Source organism: Microtus oregoni, unplaced genomic scaffold (assembly GCF_018167655.1).
Source record: "Microtus oregoni isolate MIOR12 unplaced genomic scaffold, Mior012 000000F_ref0000247, whole genome shotgun sequence".
Taxonomy (NCBI): domain Eukaryota; kingdom Metazoa; phylum Chordata; class Mammalia; order Rodentia; family Cricetidae; genus Microtus; species Microtus oregoni.
Genome location: NW_024543059.1, coordinates 36,958,056 through 36,976,273, shown reverse-complemented (window position 1 = coordinate 36,976,273; position 18,218 = coordinate 36,958,056). Strand labels below are relative to the sequence as shown.

Sequence of the window (18,218 nt, the reverse complement as noted above, 5' to 3'; positions counted from 1 at the left end):
TAACATGACATAGAAGCTCCTATTTGGAATGGACCCAAGAATCTTGAAGAGGCCATTAAAATTGTGACTACCTCACTAGCATGTCTCTTAGGCAAGCACTTGCCTGTAGTGGGTGTAGTAGGTGCTATCAATATGCAGTGATAAATGCTAATTGGCTTTATTTTTGTTTGCTTTTTGTTTCAGAATTTTGTTTATGGTTCATTTGGTTTTGGTTTTGCTATTTTGATGTTATTTATTCTTGTTATTAGTACCATAATTTTCAAAGTTTATCCACTGTTTATGTTCACTATTGTGTAGTAGGTACTATCAATATGCAGTGATAAATATTAAATAGCTTTATTTTTGTTTGATTTTTGTTTTAGATTTTAGTTTATGGTTCATTTGGTTTTTGGTTTTGCTATCTTGATGTTATTTATTCTTGTTATTAGTACCATAATTTTCCAAGTTTATCCATTGTTTATGTTCACTATTGTTTAAAATATATTGTTTATTAATAAAAAAGCGATTTCCAACTTTTCACACTTAATCCCAGCTTCTTTAATCAAGTGTGGTGTCACACAGCTTTAAGCCCCAAATTTCCAGGTACAGGTGGAAGGCATGGGTCAATACCTAGTGGATGTCAACCACTTGCCCATTGGCAGTTGGGCCACAGGTGCCTTTGTGAAGCTCCTGATGGCAGTACTGATGGTGAAGGAGATCAGGTGGCATCCTGTGTGCATGGTGCTTGTTCTCCTGGAGGCCACCAGTAGCTTCACCCTTCAGTGTTGTATGCAGGGAAAGGCAAAGGAAACAGTAATAGATAATAAGATCCCGAATGGAGACTTGTCTAGCAGCTGCCCCCCAAATCCTGGGGCAGGTGTCCCTGGAGAACTTAGGGTTTGGAATCTCTGCTCTCTTCCCTCTAGATCGTCGGGAATGTTCACCATGCAGTGGAAAATGTCAGGCTGAAATATGTCCCCATGGTTCCCCAGTGACTCCCTGGGCACACCAAGCAGAGGTCAGGAGTGATGCAACCAGTGACAGAAATAACATTTAGGCCTTATGGAAAACCTTGACCAATCTTTCCCCCATGTCATTCTCTTAAGGCAACCCTACAGAGGACAACCGTCTTCACATTCTGTGGTCACTGAGGAGCAGAAGAATCTGGGTCTTGGACACAACCAATGGTGTGGGAGGTGTCTGAGTCTCAGAGCAGTGAAGCCAGAGGGCACTAGAGAAAATAACCCCATTTATCTTGTGTCTGAGGGCCTGAGGTTACCTGACAGGGAGGTCTCTGTCTTTGGGTAGAGGAGGGAGCATCTTTGGTTTGGTTTTGGGTTTTAGACAGATTCTCATTTTATTCCACATTGGCCTTGAAGTTACTATTTCTGGGGTTCTCTACCTGGGTTCATACCTATGCCCATTAAAATCACAGATATTTATACTATAATTCATTTGTAAATTTAAAATTTTCATTTGTTAAGTTACAAGGAAATTATTTCAGTACCGGGATGGCACAGCATGAGGAAGTATATCATAGGTCACATAACTGGGAAGGCTGAATACCACTCAACTGCATGGTGGAGGCTCCTGCCTCTAACTCCTGACTGCTGGGACTTTACCTGGTCCTTGCAGTGTGTGGGATCTAACCCAGCCTTTTGTGTATAAGAGAAATGTGCCCTACCACTTGAACAATGGTCCTCACCACATCACAGCCATTTCTGGAGGCAGGCCAGTGTCTTCAGGCAGGTGGATAGTATAGGAGTCACCCCTTTGACACTTGGGCACCCAGACATTCACAGCTAATGACAACAACAGAAACATTGCAGTGTTCAGGCAGTACCAAGACTGTTCTGGATGCTGAAGAAGCCCCTTGTGATTGGTCGAAATATCAAGAGTAGAACTGGAGCTGTGGTCATGACTGTGGATGAAACTTCCAGAAGGAAGCTGCATCGTTTTGGGAGCCAACACCCGCCTGGAGGCACATAGGAAAGAGTTGAAGAGGTTAAGAATCCTGATCTGTGTCCTACTTCAAATTCACCATCATATCCAGTGGCCTCAACCTGGTGTGGTAGTTCCTTCTGTTTTAGTGTTGCTTTCATTGGTTAATTAATAAACTGCATGGCCTGATAGGTTAGAACATAGGTGGGTGGAGTAAACAGAACAGAATGCTGAGAGGAAGAGGAAGTGAGCACAGATGCCATGCCACTGCTCTCCAGGGCAGATGCAATGAAGCTCCAACCCAAGATGGACATAGGCTAGATCTTCCTGGTATGCGCAAGTGGTGCTACACACATTAATAAAAATCGGCCAAGCAGTGTTTATATGCATACAGTTTGTGTATCGTTATTATGGGTCATAAGCTAGCCAGGCGGACAAGAGCTGGGTTGTAGGATTGCAGCCCCTCAGCTCCTTACAACAGAGGATCTATACATGTTTTTCTTTGGGTTCACCTTATTACTTAGCTCTTATAGGCTCGCAAACTATATGCTCAATGTCCTTTGATATTGGCTAGAATCCACTAATGAGTGAGTACACACCATATTCATCTTTTTGGGTCTGGGTTACCTCACTCAGGATAGTGTTTTCTATTTCTATCCATTTGCATGAAAAATCATGATGTCATTTTCTTGTACCACCGAGTAATACTCGTGTGTGTGTGTGTGTGTGTGTGTGTGTGCGCCATACCTTCTTTATCCATTCTTCCATTGATTGGGTCTCTTGGGTATATTTCCAAGAGTGGAATTGCTGGATCCTATTTTATCCTTTAAAATAAAATCCTTTATTTTAAAGTCAGATGATACAATGTGGACTCTTGGTGACAGATGGGCACTAGTAGAAGTGACATTTTGTGTGTATGCATGTTTGTTCATGAGCACACAAATTCTAAGGTATATGTATGTGTATGCATGTGGAGTCCAAAGAGTAACATGGGGCATTGTTCCTCAGGACCTGCCTGCTCTGCTTGTTGAAATATGGTGTCTCACTCATGAGGTTGTCTGACCAGTGAGCCCTGGAGAGCCACCACTGTCTGTCCGTGGCGTTGGACTTAAAGGCCTGTGCCACCATGCCTTTCCTTTCCATAGGTCTTGGGATTAAAGTGGCTTTCCCCACCTCATCTAGAGGTTCTGAATTCTAGATTCTTTGGCTCCAGACTGCAGGAGGCAAGAATGAGAGACTCGCCTGTTTGGATATTTGTTGATGGCCCTGCATAGGCCTGAAGGGGAGCTTGAGTTCCCTGTCCTGATGAGGCATGTATATCCAAAGATAGGGCCCCTCTAACCCACCCCTTTTAGCAATACAACCAGCTTTGTAGGGGAGTGCAGAGTGATCTCAGGAAGCCTCTGGTATGAGAATCACATCAGCACAAGCCTGAGGGGAGCCATCAGCTCACAGCAGGTCCAGCGAGAGCATCCAACTGCAGTAGGACTAGCACAGTAGGGCTGGTAGGAACAGAAAAAGAGGATGAAATGCCTAAGGAATAGTCTGAGCTTCTCTAAAGATTCCAAACCATGTATAAGTCAAGAGAAATTGGGACAACCAGGCAACCAGAAGCAGTGTGAGGAAGAAAATAAAACAAGACAAAAAAAATCAAGATAAAATAACTGATTGAAATGGATCTATGAATTAGAAAAATTCCTCAGAATATAGAACTAATCCCACAAAACAAAGCAAAAAAGTAGAAATCATGAAGATGATGATGATGATGATGATGATGATGATGATGATGATCCTATAAAACAGCACTATCCTGGCCGAGATCATTGGAGGGAAGACAAGCAAAAAAAATGAATCAACAAAGTGTAATTAAGAAGCCAAACTGTTTTCAATTATTTAATTAATTAATTAAAATAAAGAAAACAATCTTTTTTTAATTTACATTCCATTCCTAGTTCACTCTCCTTCTTCTCCTCCTCTTCTTTTTACCTAACCACCACACCTGCCCCCCATCTAATCTTCAGAGATCGTAAAACACATTGCTTTGGGAAAGGTCTAAGGTCCTTCCTTCTATATATAGGCTGAGCAAGGTATCCATCCAAAGAGAATAGGTTCCAAAAGAGCCAGTAAAAGCAGTAGGGATAGATCCTGGTGTCATTGCCAGTTGCCCTGCAGTGTGACCCAGCCATACAACTGTCACAATCAGAGGGACTAGTTTGGACCTATGCTGGTTGCTTCCCTGTCTGGCTGGAGTTGGTGAGCTCCCATTAGCTCAGGTAGACTGTTTTAATGGGTGTCCCCATTATGGTTTGACCTCTTGCACATATTCTCACTCCTCCCACTCTTCAGTTGGAATTTGGGAGCTCAATCCAGTGCTGCGGTGCAGGTCTCTTCCTCTGTTTCCATCAGCTGCTTGATGAGGATTCTATGGTGATATTTAAGATATTCATCAGTCTGACTACAGGGCTAGGCAAGTTTGGACACTCGCTTGCTTATGGTCTTACCTGGGGTCATTCTTGAGGATTTTTTGGAATTTCTCTAGTACCAGGTTTCTTGCTAGCCCCATAATGGCTCCCTCCACCAAAATATCTCCTTCCTTGCTCTCCATCTCTGTCCCTCCTCCATCTCAACTATCTCGTTCAGTCAAGTTCTCCTTCCCCTCCCCTTGTCTTCATCTTCCCCTTCTGTTCTCCCTACACTTCCTACCTCCATGCTCCCAGTTTTTCATAGCTGTTAATATATATTTTACATGAATTTTTACATAAATTTTATCAAGCAACACATACATATGTTTATATTATAATAGTGTAAACATAAAATGAGACTTTCATATTCACATATTTTTATTAAAGGCTGTTTACTATTTCCCCTATATACATTATATATATACACACACATACACATATTCTACATATATACTATATATAAGAGTATACTTGAGATTATATGTATATATATAGTGTTAGACTTTAAACCAGTGGAAAAATCCAGCAGCATCTTTAGCAGGAAAACTGAACCAGTGACAAAGAAAGAGAGGATTTCCTTAGCATTAAATTCACCTGCAATCCCAACCCTAGAATGTGACAAAGGAAGACTTGTACACTTAGCGGAGCAAATTAAAGGACTACCATTAAATAATAATAACACCATAAGGAACATCTTCACCCAGCTAAGAAGAAATTAGAGCAAGACGTCACACCAAGAGGAAGTTAAACACCCTGAAGCAGGCAGAGGACAAATTAAGAAGCTCACACTGAATTTACAAGAATTAATGTCATGCAAGACATGTTCTTGGACATTAGCTCGTGACCAGTGAGTGCCTTAGTCTGTACAGTCCTTGCCTAGTATTCACGACGTTCTGGGTTTGATCCCAGCACCATGTAAGTTGGGTGTGATAGTACACACTGGGAATGCCGGCACTAAGGAGGTGGAAGCAGGAAGAGCAATAGCTCAAGATTATCCTTAGCTGCAAATTGGAGGTCAGCCTGGGCTACCCGAGGAGCTGTCTTTAAAAACCAAAAATTTCCAGGTGACAAATCACAAACACAGTTAAGGAGAAGGCCCTAGGGGAAGGCATAGCAAGCACAGATGGGGAAAATGAACCAAGGAACAAAGAAGGGAGGATGAATGTGTCTCTCCTTTAGACTTTAGTGTACTTTTCCAACATCATTGTCCTGTTCCTGGTGTGTCCTTACACAGTGACAACTCCCTCCTAGCGTGAGCAGTTGCACCATTGATATCCATGAGCCCTGGGACATACACAACTGTTTCTTTTTAGAATTTTGTGGGCTGTCCTTTGCCACAAACTTGTTCTTCAAAAATAGATGGACAGCTTAAAAAATTCTCAATAGAAGAAAGAGATGTGTGGTGGGCAAGGGTATAAAAGATAATAAGAGCCTCATGGGGCACAGGAAGAAATGGGGTGTGCCTGAGCTGACACACAGGAACAGCTCTGAGCTATACCATGTGGCAGGTGGGGCAGGACTCAACCAGGAACCACCCAGGGACTCTAGCTCCAGGCCAGAATTGCAACTGCTCTGCACCATGTCATGTGCTGAACCACTCCAGAAGGCTTGGTTCTATTGAGGCCTCAAACAATTTTCTATCTGGGTAGTTTGAGAAGCCTGCTCTTACTTCTTTGACTAAAACTGCATTAAAGGAAGCAGCAAAGCTACAAGGAGCCAAGGCAATGGGAACTCGGCAGCCTGGGCTTGAGTTTAGTTTTCACTACGTCACCTCTGTGCTTTTCTACTTATTCTATACTCCCATGGGCTGACATCCTAAAGGCTGTACAATAGGTTCTCTTATGCACAGATTCAAAGTCGGTTTTATCTTGTAAGGATTGCAGGCTGCTTGTTTGTCCCAAATGCTGGGCTATCTTAGCCATGAAATAACCACACAGAAATTATATTAATTAAAACACTGCTTGGCCATTAGCTCTAACTTCTTATTGGCTAACTCTTACATATTAGTTTAAACCATCTCCATTAATCTCTGTATTGCCACGTGACAGTGGCTTACCAGAGATTCTAACCAGCATTCATCTCAGACGGAGGATCCATGGCTTCTCTTTGACTTTGCTTTCTTACTCCCAGCATTCAGTTCTGTCTACTGTGCCTACCTAAGTTGTGCCCTTTCAAAAGGTTAAGGAAGTTTCTTTATTCCTTAACCAATGAAAACAACACACAAAGAGAAGGAACTCCTACACCAGGTTTAGGCCAATGGAAATGGTGGTGAGTTTGAGGGAGGACACAGATCAGCATTCTTAACCTCTTCAACTACCTCCTATGTTGTTCCAGGTGGGTGGTAGCTCCCAAAAGGCTGCAGCTTCTTTCTGGAAGTTTCTTCCACAGTCATGACCACAGCTCCAGCTCTACTCTTGAAATTTCTGCCAACCACAAGGGCCTTGTTCAGCATCCAGATCAGTCTTGGTAGTGCCTGAGCACTGCAGTGTTTCTGTTGTTTTCATTAGCTGGGGAAGTCTGGGCTCCCAAGGTTTCAAAGGTGTGCCTCCTAGACTATCCCCCTGCCTGAAGACACTGGCCTGCCTCCAGAAATGGCTGTGGAGTGGTGAGGGCCATTGCTCAAGTGTTAGGGCACTTTTCTCTTATACACAAAATGCTGGGTTAGATCCCCCACACTGCATGGACCAGGTAATGTCCCAGCACTCAGGAGGTAGAGGCAGGAGCCTCCACCATGCAGTTCAGTAGTTTTCAGCCTTCCCAGTTATGTGACCTATGATATACTCCCTCACACTGTGCCATCCGGTCCTGAAAAAATTTCCTTGTTACTTCACAAATGAAAATTTACTACTGAAATGAATTATAGTATAAATATCTGTGTTTTTAATCAGCTTGGTTATGAACCTAGTTAGAGAATCCCAGAAATAGTAAATTCAAGGACAATGTGAAATAACATGAGAACTTGTCTGAAACCCAAAACCAAACCAAAAATGTTCCCTCCTCTACCCAAAGACAGAGACATCCCCGTCAGGTACCCTCAGGCCCTCTGACACAGGATAAATGGGGTGATTTTCTCTAGTGCCCTCTGGCTTCACTGCTCTGAGACTCAGACACCTCCCACACAATTGGTTGTGTCCAAGACCCAGATTCTTCTGCTCCTCAGTGACCACAGAATGGCAGGACAGTTGTCCTCTGTAGGGTTGCCTTAAGAGAATGACATGGGGGAAAGATTGGTCAAGGTTTTCCATAAGGCCTAAATGTTGTTTCTGTCGCTGGTTGCATCAATTCTGACCTATGCTTGGTGTCCACAGGGAGTCACTGGGGTTCCATGGAGACATATTACAGCCTGCCATTTTCCACTGCATGGTGAACATTCCCGACGATCTAGAGGGAAGAGAGCAGAGATGCCAAAGCCTAAGTTCTCCAGGGACACCTGCCCCAGGATTTGGGGGGCAGATGCCAGAGAAGTCGCCATTCGGGATCTTATTATCTGTTACTGCTTCATTTGCCTTTCCCTGCATACAACACTGAAGGGTGAAGCTACCTGTGGCCGCCAAGAGAACAGGCAACATGCCCACAGGACGCTACCTGATCTCCTTCACCATCAGTACTGCCATCAGGAGCTGCACTGTGGCCCAACTGCCAATGGGCAAGGGGTTGACATCCTCAGGGCATTGACCCATGGCTTCCACCTGTGTCTTCAGGCAGGTGGATAGTATAGGAGTCACCCCTTTGACACTTGGGCACCCAGACATTCACAGCTAATGACAACAACAGAAACATTGCAGTGTTCAGGCAGTACCAAGACTGTTCTGGATGCTGAAGAAGCCCCTTGTGATTGGTCGAAATATCAAGAGTAGAACTGGAGCTGTGGTCATGACTGTGGATGAAACTTCCAGAAGGAAGCTGCATCGTTTTGGGAGCCAACACTCGCCTGGAGGCACATAGGAAAGAGTTGAAGAGGTTAAGAATCCTGATCTGTGTCCTACTTCAAATTCACCATCATATCCAGTGGCCTCAACCTGGTGTGGTAGTTCCTTATGTTTTAGTGTTGCTTTCATTGGTTAATTAATAAACTGCATGGCCTGATAGGTTAGAACATAGGTGGGTGGAGTAAACAGAACAGAATGCTGAGAGGAAGAGGAAGTGAGCACAGATGCCATGCCACTGCTCTCCAGGGCAGATGCAATGAAGCTCCAACCCAAGATGGACATAGGCTAGAATCTTCCTGGTATGCGCAAGTGGTGCTACACACATTAATAAAAATCGGCCAAGCAGTGTTTATATGCATACAGTTTGTGTATCGTTATTATGGGTCATAAGCTAGCCAGGCGGTCAAAAGCTGGGTTGTAGGATTGCAGCCCCTCAGCTCCTTACAACAGAGGATCTATACATGTTTTTCTTTGGGTTCACCTTATTCCTTAGCTCTTATAGGCTCGCAAACTATATGCTCAGTGTCCTTTGATATTGGCTAGAATCCACTAATGAGTGAGTACACACCATATTCATCTTTTTGGGTCTGGGTTACCTCACTCAGGATAGTGTTTTCTATTTCTATCCATTTGCATGAAAAATCATGATGTCATTTTCTTGTACCACCGAGTAATACTCGTGTGTGTGTGTGTGTGTGTGTGTGTGTATGTGTGTGTGTGTGTGTGCGTTCGTGCGCCATACCTTCTTTATCCATTCTTCCATTGATTGGGTATCTCTTGGGTATATTTCCAAGAGTGGAATTGCTGGATCCTGTGGTAGGTTGACTCCCAGTTTTCTGATAAACCACCACACTGATTTTCAAAGTGGTTGCATGACTTTTTTTACATTTGCTATCTTAGTTTGCTTCATGTTGTTGGATAAAATACCCAAGGCTGAATAATTTATAAGAAGAAATTTGGTTCAATTGCAGGTTTTGGAGGGTCAAAACCTATATTGGTTGAACCCCATATGCTTGGCCTATCACGTGATCCTCTGGCCCTATCAGTAGCAGGAGTTCTTGGGAGGGAGATCACATGGCGATGAGGAAGCAGTAGAGTCAGTTGAGAGCCTGGACTACCTTTATATCAACCTGCTCTCCAGATGAGCAGTGTAGTCCCTGTATCCTTCCCTAAGGCACTGTTGACAACACTACCATGCTGAGTTTTGGGTGGGTGAAACCACAGCACTGGCCTTGACATCTCCCATCTGTCATTATTTCCAGGTTTGTTAAAAAGCTTGCTGTAGACTGAATTGACCTTATCGGCTGCTATGGTAATGTGCATCTTAATATCCTCAGCTGGCCCCTGTGTTAAAGGGTGGGTCTCCAGCCCATGGTGCTTTGGGTAGTAGGGGGGACCTATAAGAAATGGAGACTAGAGGGAAGATTTCCATAGGCATGCTGCCCTGGAGTGAGACACTGAGAGCCCAATCTGTCCTCTTCTCTCTCATATCTGGACTGTGAGGTGAAGGTCTTGTCATGTGCTGCCACCACAAGGGGCTACCTCACCACAGGCACAAAACAGTGAACACAATCAATCAGAACTAAAAGCCTTTAAAATGGAAACTAAAGTAAATCCCTTCTCTTTACCCTTGACTATCTCTGGAAATTGTTAGAGTAACAAACACTTACACCCTTACGTCTGCATATTTCCTTGTGCCCAGAGCTTCATAATAAAAATAGTTAAAAAGAAAAACCAAAAAGGCACAAACCTATTAATAGGTTATCTTGCTATGTTGTTTATCCAATCAGTTTTGTCCTCCTCAAATAACCATAATGTTTGTTCCTCTCCCTCAAATATTTGAATCTTGTGTTTCTTTGTCTTATCTTATTGCTTAGGCTAGGAATGCAGTCTCATCCTGGCCAATCTCAGGTTCAGAGGCCACTTTGAGTTGTCATCGCTGGGGAGGCCTCTTTAATTCTGCCATTAAATTCAGTGCTTCCCTTCGATGTTTCTTTGTGTTCCTTGCGTTGGACAGCTTTCATAATTCCATGTCAGTTTTTACTAGGAAATGATGTGTAGTTCCGTAAAAGTGTGTATTCAACATTCACAGAGACGGTCATGCAGTTTTCCTCCCTAACCTATTAACAGCGTGGAATTATTAACAGATTTCCAGATAGTAAACCACACTTACTTTCATGAGAAAAAGCCTTGCTTCCTCAGGGTATGTTGGACTTTCAGTTCTTTTCTGAATCATTTTTGCTGTTTTGTACAGAATCACTTCTCAACCACATTCCTAATCATATGGTTGATGTATGAAGTCAGGAATATTCTGAAAACTCTTGGAACATCCTGGATACATGATGTGGAAAGTTCCAGATCTTCATAAATGAAATGGCTTGTTGAAAAGTAATAAAACACCAAGACAAAAAGGCAACCTACTGACTGGGAGAAGATCTTCACCAACCCCGCAACAGAAAAAGGTCTGATCTCCAAAATATATAGAGAACTCAGGAAACTAGACTTTAAAATGCTAATTAACCCAATTAAAGAATGGGGCACTGAACTGAACAGAGAATTCTCAGCAGAGGAAGTTCAAATGGCCAAAAGACACTTAAGGTCATGCTCAACCTCCTTAGCAATCAGGGAAATGCAAATCAAAACAACTTTGAGATATCATCTTACACCTGTCAGAATGGCTAAAATAAAAAACTCCAATGATAGCCTTTGCTGGAGAGGCTGTGGAGGAAGCAGTTCCCTCCTCCATTGCTGGTGGGAATGCAGACTTGTGCAACCACTGTGGAAATCAGTTTGCTCTTTTCTCAGGAAATTCGGGATCAACCTACCCCTGGACCCAGCAATACCACTCCTGGGAATATACCCAATAGATGCCCTATCATATGACAAGAGCATTTGTTCAACCATGTTGATAGCAGTATTATTTGTAATAGCCAGAACCTGGAAACAACCTAGATGCCCCTAAATGGAAAATGGATGAAGAAAGTGTGGAATATCTACACATTAGAGTACTACGCTGCGGTGAAAAACAATGATTTCTCGAATTTTGCATGCAAATGGATGGAAATAGAGAACACTATTCTGAGTGAGGTAACCCAGACCCAAAAAGATGAATATGGGATGTACTCACTCATAAATGGTTTCTAGCCATAAATAAGGGTCACGGAGTCTACAATTGGTGATCCTAAAGAGGCTAAGCAAGAAGTTGAACCAAAGGAAAAACATATAGTTATCCTCTTGGCTATGGGAAGTAGACAAAGTTGCCGGGGAGAAAATTGGAATCTTGTTGGTGGGGTGGGAAGGGGGTAAGGGGAGATGGGGAGAGAAAAGGGAGAAGGGGAGAATGGGCGGAAACTTGGGGAAAAAGGAACATTGGGATAAAGGAAGGTAGGATAGGGGAGCACGGAAGCACAATTCTTAGGTAAGGGAGCCACCTTAGGGTTGGCAAGAGACTTGAACCTAGAGTGGCTCCCAGGAGCCCAAGGCGATGTCCCCAGTTAGTTTCTTGGGCAGCTGAGGATAGGGAACCAGAAATGACCCTAGCCTATGGAAATACTGACGAATATCTTGCATATCATCATAGAACCTTCATCTGGTGATGGATGGAGATAGAGGCAGAGACCAACACTGGAGCACTGGACTGAGCTCCCAAGGTCCCAGTGAGGAGCAGAAGGAGGGAGAACATGAGCAAAGATGTCGGGACCACGAGGGGTGCACCCACCCATTGAGACAGTGGTGCTGATCTATTGGGAGCTCACCAAGGCCAGCTGGACTGTGACTGAAAAAGCATGGGTTAAAACTGGACTCTCTGAACATGGCGAACAATGAGGGCTGATGAGACGCCAAGGACAATGGCACGGGGTTTTGATCCTATGCAATGTGCTGGCTTTGTGGGAGCCTAGACAGTTTGGATGTTCACCTTCCTAGATATGGACAGAGGGGGGAGGACCTAGGACTTACCACAGGGCAGGGAACCCTGACTGCTCTTTGGACTTGAGAGGGAGGGGGAGGGGTGTGGGAGGAGGGGGAGAAGGATGGGAGGAGGGAGAGAAGGGTGGGAGGAGGGGGAGGGAAATGGGAGGCTGGGAGGAGGTGGAAACTTGTTTATTTTCTTCCTTTTCTCATTAAAAAAATTAAAAAAAAGAAAAAAAAGAAAAGTAATAAAATGAAAAAGCAGAATTGTGAGGTAGATCTGAAGCTAGTGGATGATCTCTCCGAAATTAATCTGCTTGCTGCCTTTATAGGCATTACTTCTTTCATTCAATCCCCAGGAGTCTAAACAAAGTTCAGGGACAGGGAGAACTGCAGGTCCCATTCTCTCATCCTGGTGGATGACAGATACATCAGAAAGACAACATTCATAATTGTCACTTGATTGGCAACTTTGAGAAGAAGTATGTAGTAACCCTGGGTGTGGAGGTTCACCCTTGTGTTCCATATCAACAGAGGAGCTATCAAGTTTGATCTGTGAGACACAGCTGGCCAGGAGAAGTTTGGGGCCTGCATGATGGCCACTGCCACCAAGCCTAGTATTCCATTATAATGTTTGCTGTGGGAACAAGATTTACTTGTGAAAACAAACCTAATTGGCATAGATAATGGGTATATGTGAGTGAAAATATCCCCATTGTGTTGTGTGGCTACAATATGTCTATTCAAGAGGAAAATGAACGCATAATGTCATGTCTTCCATTTAAAGAAAAATCTTAAGTTCAGAGACATTTCTGCTTAAGTAAGGACAAATTTGAAAAGCCCTTTTTCTTGCAAGCCAAAAAGCTCACTGGAGATTCTAAGTTGGAGTTTGTTGCCATGCCTGCTCTTGCCCCACCTCATGTGAGCTGGTTATGGACCAGCTTTGGCAGCACAGTGCACCTATGATTTAGAGGTTGCTCAAATGTCTTCCCTCCAGGATGAGGATGATGACCTGTGAGAAAGTGGGGATGGACGCATGCATCCTCAGAGGTCCAGCTTTGCAGCCCAGTGTCCTGTGATGTCCCTGTGTGCCAGCTCACATAGCTATGTAGAATGTGTGATTTTCCTGGATGCTGAAGGAGATGAATGGGCTCCAGAGTAAATGTGGAAGTTAGAACAAACCTTAGCTTTGTTTAGATTGAAATAAACTATGTGGAATAAAGATGTTTACTTCCTGAACTTAAATGATAAGGCTGTGTGGTCACAATGAAATATTCAGTGGTGAGATCTTGTTTGTTATTCTCATCCCTATTCCCATTTTTTTAGAAACATAAAAACGTTTAAAATAATCCTAAAAAAAATTGAAAAAGTCTGGTCTCTATTGGTGAAATATGTCTTTAATCCCAGTACTCAAAAAAAAGGGGGGTAGATCTCTGTGAGGTTGAGGCCTGTCTGGTCTACAGTGTGAGTGCCAGGACAGCCAAGGTAAATGGTGAGAGCCTGTCCCCTAAATAAATAAAGAAAGAAATAGGAGAAAAGTAAGCTACGATATGGAGGCGGTTTTAGCTGTGTTGAATCGAAATTTGAAGGTGTTAATGCTAAAACGGTTTCTATCATTTTGATAAAAGGTTATAGGAACTCAAATCTCAGAAGCAGAAATCACAATACCTAAGTTTCTGGGTGATACTTTCTGTCTCCAAATAGGATGAAAGGAAATCAAAAAGGAAGATACTGTGGGTATTTTTACTCAGAATTTTACCAGAAGAGAACCCCAACATTTGATTTCTCAGCAACATCTTCCTAAAGGAAAGGAGTTCATAATGTATTTAGAATGCTTCTGGTTCGTTCCAGGCCGGTTGTGTTTTATGTGTCTGGTCATATGTTTGTTCCCCATGCAAGTGGATGTGGTTTCCCGTGGTTCTAACAGCTGTCTTAGAGTCACCAGGGATGATTAAACTATATTTCTTTCTACTGGGCAGCCTGAGTTTCCCAGGTGGCCCTGATAAGCAGAGAACCACCGTCTAGGTACCACACCTTGAGTACAGACCATTTTAAAATTTTAATTGATTTTTATTGACCTCTACATTTTACTCTTCTCCTGTCCCTGCCTCTCCCCTCTCATTCATCCCTCTCCCAATGTCCTCAGGTTCTCAAATTACTCAGAAGATCTTATCTTTTTCTACTTTTCGTGTGTAGTATGAAGGATCAGGCTGTGTCCAGCCACCTGGCAAGCTTAAACCTCAAAATAACAATGAAGAAATTTTATTAATTTAATTACTGCATGACCATTATCTAGCCTGTTATTGGATAACTCTCACATATTAGTTTAACCCATCTCCATTATTGTGTTTTGCCACTTTACTGTGACTTACCAGCATGAGTCTACCCAGCGTCCATATTGGGAAGGAGAACCACAGTCTGCCTGACTCTGCTCTTCTTCCCATCATTCAGTTCTGTTTTACCTCTTACCTAAAATGCAGCCCTATCAAAATTCCAAGGCAGTTTCTTTATTCAACCTATGTAAGCAACACAAATATAGTAGGACCTCCTACACCATTTCCCCTTTTCTGTTGAAACAAAAATGAAAGGCTTTCACGTTAACATATTAAAATTACATATAACAAAAGAGTTATCAAGCAAGAATTACAGTTACAATATTTATATCTATTTTATCTTTTAATATAACAAAGTAAAATGATAACTATATCTATTCTTCAAGTCCATCAAAGACTCCAGAAGGATATAGTATTGCCTAAGTAAACGAGAAATAAGCAACTTCCAAAACTCTAGAAATGACAGAGACAACTCGCTGCCTGGACAGTCACGCAAAGTTTTTCTGTACTGTTGGAGCATCCACCTTTGGCCTTCAGGCCCGTAGTATCCAGCAGAGTTTTCCATGAAGCAGGAAATTTCAAAGACAGTTCATTCACTTTCTTCTGTGTTCTGCAGAATGTCTCCCAGACTCTTTCATGAATCAGGAACGCTGAAGGATCATCTCACCTTTAAGCAAGTTCACCAGTCCTCTCTCTGTGGGTTCTTTGTATCCAGTTTATGCACCAGTTCAGGCAAGAGCAGTTTCTTGCCTAAATGGATAACCAACTCTATAAGGAGCCTCTTCAATGCCCATCTTCCTCTTGAAGTAGATTGGTGCTGCCAGGGGTAGACGTGTTTCATTTTGTCATGCAAAGTCCTAAGCTATTAAGACATATTAAATGCCATATTTTGTAGTCTTTGAAAGATATGAAGAATGCCTATCTACCTGTAATATTGTTATATATCTAGAAAATCTAATGAACAGATCTATAAGCTTAATTATTATTGATGATTATCCATTAACAACCTATATTTCCTAATTATACATATTTTTAAATGAACTGCATAATCACAGTACCTTAATCAAGAGCAGAAATATACATATACATTTGATAAAATTGACCTTAGACTTGTATCAATAAATCAAGATTTACACCAATGCAGATTATTCATATCTATATCATATTCCACTTTAAATGTAAAAGAACATTTATAAACAATATTTGGTAATATGGGCATAGTTTTTTTTTCTCCAAACTGCTTTGTGCTGTATCTTGTGCTCTTAATCAAGTCTTTCATATTATATCCTGTATGCTAGGTTTATCTCAGTAGGCAGATGAGCAAAGTAAGTTTTTGAGGGTGTTCATAGCAAGCTTACAAAAGGACGTGGTCTATCATACTGTATTGGTCTAGAAGCAATCCACAGGATCACATATTCTGTGAAAACAAAAGAAGGACCTCTTTTTCAAAGCATCATATCCTTAGTCCCAAATTCTGAAGTCAAGATGTCTTTATAATATACATCCTGGTTCATCTTAGACGCCCACAGAATGAGATGTGCATCAGTACTTATCACCTTTACATTAAAAAAAATTCAAGGAAAACCCAATAATATATAGAATTCCGACTCTCTGTGAATTTTCCTTTTTTATGTGGCTTATTTTTTTAATCTATGACTATTGTACTCTATCTCTTAAAGATTTTACCCTTTTTTTTTAAGTCACTAACCAAAATGATCAATGGGCCACTTTTTATTATTTCACCCTAACTCATTTTTCTTAGCAAATTTTCCCTCCAAATCTTCAATTTGATTTTTTTAAGAATGATTTTTTTTTATTGAGAAAAGGAGGAAAAGAAAGAATAGAGAAAATAAGATGAAAGGATCAACTAGAATCCTCAAGTCCAAAGAAATAGAATGTTTTCTCGGTAAGTTTTCTTCTCTGCTTCCTTGGGAAAGTGTATTAAAATGAGATGGAAATAAACACAACTGTATCTCCACCCCCATTTTTTTCCTTTTTCCTTACAATGCCATGTGGTGAATTCTATTTAAAAAGAAATTAAAGGTCTGTTAATCCCCCACAAAAAAGACTTTACCCTTTTATTAAAGAATTAACTTTGAGACTTTCTATATTCTTTTTCTTCTCTCTCCCAAGCCTACGACTTTATCTAACACTATGACCAATTTAGAGGTCTTTTATGTCTGAATCTCTTCTATTGCCTTGTCTTTAATTTTCTCCTGTCTTTTTTTTTTAGATATAACATTTTTATTACATAAGTATGAAGTTACTATTCGAGTATAACCTGCTTACAATAATAAATTTGGAAGCTGAACTGAGCAACCCCATAGTTCTTAGTGGGTGTAAATATAACTTTGCATAATTTTCCAAAGTTAATCATCATCAAATATAGAATAAAAAATATCATAAGCTTGTTTACAAAAGTTAAATTTCCTTCATTTGTGGAAATTGTTTTTACTTTTGATTATTTCTGTTAATATCTTTATATCTCAAACTGAACATGTTCCTCATTTTGATTCTTCAAGAAAAAATTCTTCCAACTATTCAGAAGAATGTAATTTTTGTTATGTTTAATCCACTGTAAATATGATTGTGTGGTCCTATAAAACAGTTTTTTAATGAAGTTATCTCAGTTGGTGAATTTTTATACTTAATCTAATTTATCAATATTTTGCCATCAAACATATCCAAATAAATATTGGAACATAGTATGTGCATGAGCATACACTCTGCGCATACACAAAAATACAGGCGCATACACACACATTATCCTCCAATATATATTTCATGCATAAAAACAGGAAAATAAAACCCAACACTTCAAAACTGACAGTTTTCTAATTGAACTTGATCCCCCAGAAGAGACTTATCCTTTTCTTCTCTGCCCAAAATAAAATTTCTTCTTAGAGGAAGAAATAAATAGCCCTTTTTTCTTTGAATTGAAGAGAGAAAACTTGTCCTAGGGAAATTCCCAGGAATCCACAAGGATGACCAAAGTTAAGACTCCTAGCAATAGTGGAGAGGGTGAGTGAAGTAGATTCCACTGTAGTCAGATTGGTGACTATCCTAACTACCATCATAGAGCCTGCATACAGTAATTGATAGAACCAGATGCAGAGATCCACAACCAAGCACCAGACCGAGCTCCGGGAATCCAGTCAAAGAGAGACAGAAGGGTTTATAGTATAAGCAAGAGAGGGGAGAAGGAAGTCTACAGAGAGAGCTGAACCAAGGTTGTGAAAATTGTGAACTCTAGACCTGCAGTTGTGGAGTCTCCATGTAACTGAACTAGGCCTTCTGCATGCGGAAGAAAGTTGTGTTGCTTGGCCTATCTCAGGAGCTCTTGGCAGAGGGACCAGAATCTCTCCCTGATGCATGAACTAGCTTATTGGAGCCCATTCCCTATGGTGGAATGCCATGCTCAGCCTTACTATGGGAGGAGGAATGGGCTTGGACCTGCTTCAACTGAATATGCCAGGTTTTATTGATTCCCCATGGGAAACCTTATACTTTGGGAGGGGCCAATGAGTGGGCTGAGGGGAGGCAACAAGGGGGCAGAGGATTGGTTGGAATATAAAATGAAATTTAAAAAAGTGTAATAAAGAACATCCTTTAACTACCAATTTCAGTCCTTTTTACCATGTGGAAGGAAATATGCATATGGATTT

General features: G+C 41.5%; 1 pseudogene; it reads left to right on the top strand.

The window, feature by feature from the left end:
• The first annotated feature begins 597 nt into the window (after positions 1–597).
• Positions 598–13,238, top strand: LOC121460338 (annotated as a pseudogene).
• Positions 13,239–18,218: the final 4,980 nt, after the last annotated feature.